Consider the following 8,063-nt stretch of genomic DNA (forward strand, 5'->3'; position numbering starts at 1 on the left):
GTGACGATTTGTTTCTAAAATATCAGTTTGAAGTGCGCTCCGGGCGCGGGTCGCATATTTCCCGCATATTATAGAGGGCCGGAGTTCTGACGTTAATCGACGACAGACCGATATGAAAAAAGTTGATAAAACGTCAGAATAATTCGGACTATCACGACTCAGCAGCCGGTGAGTACACACGGTTTTAAGATCTCGGAACCGCTTACCAGGTTCGAGCGTGATTCACTTCCTATTTTTTCTTAGGTATATAGCCTATTGTCATTTAATCTATCTATAAAACTATTTTTAGAAGGGATTTCCCTGTAATCGCTTATAGTAAAGTGACGTCAAAGTCGTATAAAATGTAGGTCAATGTTTACATTAGAAACCGTAACGAACTTCAGTCAGATATAGAACTGTTCATTTGGCGTTTGTTCACTGTCACTGAGTGGGTTCAAAGTAGTGTCCAGTTTAGAGTAGCCTTGCTTACCAGAGGCTGAAGAGACCCCATTGACCAGGGGCTAAGAAGAGACCCTATTGACCAAGGGTGAAGGGTTGGCTATCTTACTACAAATCATAGGCCTTGATAGAGATAGACCCGACCACGTTACACCTGTTTTAGTACAGGTTTTGTTGTTGACTATGTGAGTACCGTCTAGTTTCTCCACGTTGACTATGCCTGTTTTAGTACGGGTTTTGTTGTTGACTGTGTGAGTACCGTCTAGTTTCTCCACGTTGTTTATGCCTGTTTTAGTACGGGTTTTGTTGTTGACTGTGTGAGTACCGTCTAGTTTCTCCACGTTGACTATGCCTGTTTTAGTACGGGTTTTGTTGTTGACTGTGTGAGTACCGTCTAGTTTCTCCACGTTGTTTATGCCTGTTTTAGTACGGGTTTTGTTGTTGACGTACTTCCAAAAGAGCTTGCTATTTGTTTTGATGTTTTCAGTCAGCTTTTTCTCATAATTATTGTTTGATATTCTGATTCTTCTGGTTGCTGAATTTCTGGCATTCTTGTATTCTTCGTTATACTCAGTATTGCAGTGTTGCTATTTGAGCCATTTCCTTCTCTTGTGACGGATTAATTTCCTCGCTGCAAGGTCGAGATACGATTTCCAACTTGCTCTGTTTTGGGTCTCTCTTGATCACTACCCTTTTTTAGGTTACCAGTGCATTTTTGTGCAATTAGTCTTGCGTCTTCCAAAAGTTTCTTCCTTTGTTGTTTGTTGCCCATGATTAAAAGAATGATATTAGTATTTCTCCTTTGTCTGTCATTCATTTCTTTTTACCCTCTCATATATCACCTTGGATAAACCAGCTTTGACTTCGTCTGTTATTGAGTCTTTCATGGTTCCTATAGATTCTGTAAGTGAAGCTATTCCATGGTTAATCTCTAGGTTGTGGACTTTAGATTCCAGATTAGTCAATCTGTTGTCGTTTGTTTCCTTGACATCTTTTTTGGGTCTTGTTGATATTAGCCAGTGTAGGTAGTGTATTGGTACAAACCACAAAGCTCCATCTAGAACCATCCAATTCTCCATCTGTTAGAAGGTCAACAACTCCATGTTTCAATTTTGCACACGGGGCACAATAGTTTAGGTTGCATCCATCACAAGTTTGGTGTACAGGTGTACCTGTTAACAGGTTTTCAAATCTGTAACTCTTACACTTAAGCAATGAATGCTTTAGCAAATGTTGTAATGGTCCTATAACATTGCTATTGATGGCAAACTTAATAAAGCCAGGGCTTTATGTGAGTTTGTCAGCAATAGTAATGTGTGTTATATGACCATAACACTATTTGCTAAAATATGCATTACGTATATACATTTTGATAGAGTAGTTATGCTTTATTTAGTTATTTCTAGTAGTTTTTGAACAGCAAATTAAGTGTTCACAACAATGAAATTGATAACTTCACAATAGCAAATGTTATTATAGTCTCATATCAGCATTTGCCTTCTCAACGCATGCAATGGAACGATGCAGATCAAATGTAAATAAACATATTATAACCATATACAATTACTGGGCATAAATAGACGAACATAATAATGCTACTTAGATTGATACCGGGGTCCAGTCTCATCCCTCAGGGCTTAGTCTGTGAGTCATTGTATGGAAACAGTTGAGATCGCTCCTTATAATATTCACTATTCATACCAAGTAATTAAAGGACCAAGCTGATTTTGACTGCCACATATGTCCATTGCGTCTATTTAGAACTCAATATTAGCCGTATAGGCGATTGCAAGGCGTGAAGAGACGGATACAAACATGCTACCAAATTGGAATCCATGTCAAAACATGAAAACAGTTGGGATCTCCACCGCATAACGATCATATATAAATTCACCGGGCATTAAAACACACGTATCACTGCCATATTCTACCATGATTTGTCTTTGGGGTCCTGTCTGTCCCAAATGCTGACTTAGTCTCTGGGTCAAAAATGGCGGTTGAGATTTCCTTCCTTTATATATTATAAAGTTGTTTAATGGCCAGAGAGCGTGTGTTATTGGATAACCGTGAAGAGTGGATATTGGATAGGGTTACTTAAGTATTAGATAGTAAAAATGCGGGATATGAGATTGGCAATCCTCGATACTCGAGGGGTTACGCTCACTTATGCTCTCTGCAGCGCAATTGCGGGAGATAGTCAGAGTTAACGGGTGATTGTAGGGGTATTAGATAGTCGTTAAACAGGGGTATTGGTTAGCCGGATTCTTACATTTCTAGCTGCAGGCACGGAGTACAATCATAGCACATTGCTTGTACAACTACTGTATACAGGCAAATCGTTTGTAAGTTCATTACTTGTGAAATTGCTATTTACTGAAAGTATAAACTTAGTTCATAATGCAAATTAATATGAAATAGAATACCATGTATTTAGAGAGTTTAGAAAGCTATAGCGGGATGAAAACAATACAGATGTGTTAAAAATAAGGTTCTATGAACAAAGAAAAATTGTCAAGGAACACGTACAGGAATAAGACTAAGTGTTCTAGAGAGTCATCCTTTCATAAGATGATAAGGCGCTTCGAGCTACATCCCTTGCCTTATGCATTGTCGTATTACCATCTTCTATACACATTGATGGTGTGACAGTGTTAAAGATAAACCTTTTTTATTCATGAAAAGGGGATTTTTATCATGGATGATATCTGAAATGTTTTTAATAATTTGATCATTCTAAAATGCGGCGTCGAGTATTTAATCACCTTTGTACCATCTTTATAAAGGGAACGGGGATTGTGATTGCCTATATATATACATGTATTTCATTGGGATGTTAAAAGCTCATTCAATATCGACATTTTGGATATTTCGTTAGGATACCTGCCGCATATCAAATACCAGCTAAAGATACACTTGATATTAGCGCCGAGGGAATGAGAATTTGAAATGAATACACTAAGATATAAACAACAACAGCAGCAACAATGAAGAATTTTTCAAATATCTCAAATATAATGATAAAGCACTATGATAAGCCTTTGGACTAATTAAGTTTCCGGTTACTTTACTATTTTTGCCCGCCAGTCAGCTGTCTTTAACATTTTGAACTACGCATTTTAGCTGAATGGCATAATACCATGTGCTTTGTAAACATAATAGTTATATAATTATATTATGATCCTCTTCAGGGACCCGACCAGTCACCGTGAATGAGTGTTGTGGTTTTTCTTTCTTTCGTCAAATATACCATAATGGTTCAAATTAGTTTTGAACTCGCGTTTTAGTTTTAGTTTATAACTTTCAGCTGTTCAACTCTTGTTCATATAAACAGAGCAGTTAGAGAGTAACAATAAACAACACCTACACTCAAACACACCGCTCCTGGAACCGCGTCTAGATCGTGTGTAAATGGTGTCATGCTGCTTGTAAATAATACAATGAGTAACACACACATTTTTATGCTTTAAGTGTAATGTATACCTAATATCTCACTATTAAGCTTGATTCGATAGACTGACTTTTTAGGTAAGAATTGGATTCATCGCTGTCAATTATATCTTTTAAGTAGGCCCTCCTATGCATTTGCAAAGTTGTCACATACCCTTTTCATGCATACCAAGGTATTACCTACCCGCGGACGTTTATTTCCTTCGTGTTGAAATGCCCTTTTTCATATTTACTCGCCATTACTTGATATGGTAATCGAAGGAGAACAAAACTGGCCGTTATATACAGACCTGAACCTCAAAGAGTGTCCCAGACATTCCAGGGGTTACGGTCAATAACGATCTTTGCACCCCCGAGGAGGCAGAGGGTCGCGTACTGAAGATTGGTCCAAGTTTCTTCCAAAAAGTAATTACCCTTTCTGATTCATATTGTATATTTTGTTTGTTTCATTTCAAATTTTTGATACATTTTGTCACAAGAACGAATCAGAGGGGGTTATAAGTACGACATTTTGTTATAACGAGTCCAAATGGATTTTGCATGGAATGTACTTGCCTAGATAACCCTTGATGTTTACTTGTGTTCCTTTACTTGTGCCTTTTTTATTGTTAAAAAAAATGCCAAGAAAATGTTTCAACTGCCATAATTTATTTGTGATGTCATAAAATGAATTTTTGATAATTTGATGTACTCTTGACTACCACATACAGTGTGTACTTGTCTATGGATGTAAACCCCCACCTCTAAAACTATTATCATTACAAGACCTTTATGTTATAAAGTTGCCAGTTTTGTTATATGAAGTTATCAACTTGCTTTAATTCAATGCTGAAGATTCTGTATACAATTGATACTCGTACTGGAATATCGTCGAACTGAGAATATTTTTGTGAAAATCCTCAGCTTTTCACCTGGAAAAGACAACTGGTAAGTATAAAAACGCATTATATATTTTGAAGTGAGTATTAAATATCGACCTTTCATTAAAAGAAGTTTGAGTTATACATCGTTTGACAACATATAGAGGGAAACGTCTACGGATTTTTTTCAGAAAGAAAGGGTTCTTGAAAATAATCTCGCTAAAGTGGCAAATGACCTCAGATACACTACAGCGAGGGTTAGCTTTACTTAAAGCCCTCTCATAAAGAAATTGTCGTCATTCGATTAAAACTAAGATCACTTCATGTTTTAGATTACAAATTGCATGTTCACATCCATAACCATGGACAACTGGGGATTTGCTTTTGTGCCCTTTGAAAAATCTGTCATACCCATAGCAACATTTGGGGTCTAAATAGTTTCTCTTCTTTCTACCCAATCACGTTTCCGAACGCCTTGCTTGGCATTACCTCGCTCTTGAGCAGTTGCCCAAACGAAGAAAGTTATAGGTTCTGTCCCCTGACTTGGGACACTGAACGATGTTATGGTTTGCCAGTTAGTATAATGTGGCCGAGTGGCGAGTCTTGTGACCGTGCCCAGGTTCTGACATTTCAGTGAGACAATACATTGAATGTCCGAATTTCCATGGGCGCCGTCTTTATATGACAATAGCCATTGCGAGGATGTAAAACCTCAAACAAGTCTAAGCCCAGAGAAGAGATTTATTGTACCTTGTTAGGGCGTAGCTAGCCCTTCTTCGGAGAAGATTCATTTACGGATCCAGGCAAGGGACTTAATACGGGAACAAGGGGGCGCAACAAGCAGTGTCTTTTTGTGTTTGAAAATTTAGTGCATTCACCGGCGTACCAGCGTTTGGTAAGCTACGTAACCTGCAGGTCACAGTCAGTCGAACGTACTCGGCTAAGAGACAAAAGTCATATGCCGTTCCTAGTGGAGATACCTAGGTTGATCTACTCAATCAATAGAAAGATCGTTGTGTTTTATTTGTCTCCTTTTAGCTGCAGTGTTCTTTTCTAATTTGTTGTTTGCTCCTTTTCTTATTAGTTTATATATGAGAATATTTCACATAAGTTAATCAGTCAAGGCTACGATTTTTATGAGAACAAATAATAAGTTCTTATTTGTTTCAAATCATTTTATTAAACAAACTTGTGTGGAGTCAATCAGAAAAATACACGTGGTCGGTCACCTTGGGTAGTGACCTTAGGCAGATTACCAACAGATCACCAACAAACGTATATAACAACAGTCAAACAAATATCCACCTGGTCGGTTACCATAGGCCTTACAGTGTGTATAACAATATGTGAAGACAAATACATCACCAAAAACACAGTTAAATATCACTCTTACCTGTTTTAATAATCAGAAGACAACATCTCGGATGCTGACTGGATATTCTGAATTAAGAGTGACTGGCACTTTCACTACTAATTTTGTAACGTCGACGCTCTGAGTCAACATCAACAACATTGCTACTGTCGGTATTAGTAACCTTTGGTAGCCTATGCACTAACGTCATGATCTCCTTCTATTGAGGGGACTATACTCTCGTAGTGCAGGCACTATATTCTGGTAATACGGGCTTTTTAGTCTCGTAATCCGGACACTATAGTCGCATCAAGTTATTTGTCTCGGGCATCTTCATAAAACTAGTGGAAGACAACTGAATATCAAGTATGTCAGTTTTCAATATGGCTACCGTTATATGTTGAACACATAACTTGTCACAGTTTTATGTTCTTTGGGTTTTTCCCTCATGCTAGACGATTTATTGTAAATTTTGACTGAGTCAATAAATCAATTTTAATAAAGGAACCATTCACGTGTCAGGGGCGTTACGTCCATAGAAAAAAGCCCGGGCTTACACATGAAAAAATCTGTGTATACCAAATGTCTAAACATTGACAATTTAACAATAACAAAAGATGACATCATGTAATCAAGATAATAACATAATTGTATTTAATCATTAACTAAATAAGAATAATACTATAACATCCTTCCCGGAATCCATGTTCGTCTATTACTTCCAATCCAGTTTTTCTGGTGCTATGTTGTGGTCTGGTAAATTACAAACATCAATTTACGAAATGAAGAAAGCAGTTAATACTTCCAACGTCAAAATAGTAAAGAAATGCTATCACAAATGGTCTCTCTTGAACTTTTAGCCATAATGCTTTCTCTGGGATAGAATATACAGTCTATCTTTTTCCTAAATAACTAGCACAACCTATTTTCATTTTCTGACGGAGAGTTGGGTTGTACAAATTCTACGTCATATTAGAAAGAAGAAAAAATCATAAATAACGTGTTTTAGAAAACAACGCATTCGGAAAGTATATCATACATTTGAACGTGTTCCGCTAAAGATCTCAGCGCGCTCTTTTTAATTGATTCTTTATAACTAGACTATAACTGCAATATAATAATACATTTTTGTGATAAATAGGTGAAAATCAGAAATATACTTGAATTCCGGACTATATCAATATGTATTTGCAACTATTTGTCGAAGGTGATAGCTTTTTTTAATTTTGATGAAGAAATGGACTGAAACATCGCTGAAAGTTAACGTTTTTTATTAAGAAATCTGCTTAATCTGAAAAAATACCTACCTATAGCTATCAACTGAAAAAAAAGGTGAAAAAGTGATACTGACGTTACGTTAGAATATATCTTTAAATAATCCTTTCGGAAATCAATTCCCATGCTTCATGAGTCATTATAATCATTTTCTGTTGCCCCTTCAGATTCTAGGTGGTCCCCAGACTCATTGCCTGGGCTTACACCTATCTTTGGGTCTAGCTACGTCCATGCGTGTTGACAAAACAAGAAAGTATCACCGCGTGACCTTTCTCATTAAATGCAGCAATGTTAACATTAAAAGTGGCCTTTATGTTGAAACCATTTCACAATTAAGTTCCATTTTTCCCCCCTTCGATTAAACCTAAGCTTGGTATGCAATGAGCCTCGACCAGGCCACGACTTACAGAGTCCAGACACAACCTTACAGAATTAACAGGCATTTAATTATTACTAACAAACAATGTCACGAACATTTGCCTCAATCAAGTCAATTCGGTTCGACTCCATTAAATATAGGTATTTTCTTTTTAATTCGGTACGTTTGAACTCTGTAGCAGAGGATAACATTTCAGCAAATATCAAAAGAATATATCGGGAGCTTGTTGGCTACATGGACATGCGTGTTTTACGGCCATTGTAAACAATTATAATGAGATAATGGGAGCATTATCTATATCACGATTTAGCTG

This window comes from Mizuhopecten yessoensis, unplaced genomic scaffold (genome assembly GCF_002113885.1).
Source record: "Mizuhopecten yessoensis strain PY_sf001 unplaced genomic scaffold, ASM211388v2 scaffold8573, whole genome shotgun sequence".
Taxonomy (NCBI): domain Eukaryota; kingdom Metazoa; phylum Mollusca; class Bivalvia; order Pectinida; family Pectinidae; genus Mizuhopecten; species Mizuhopecten yessoensis.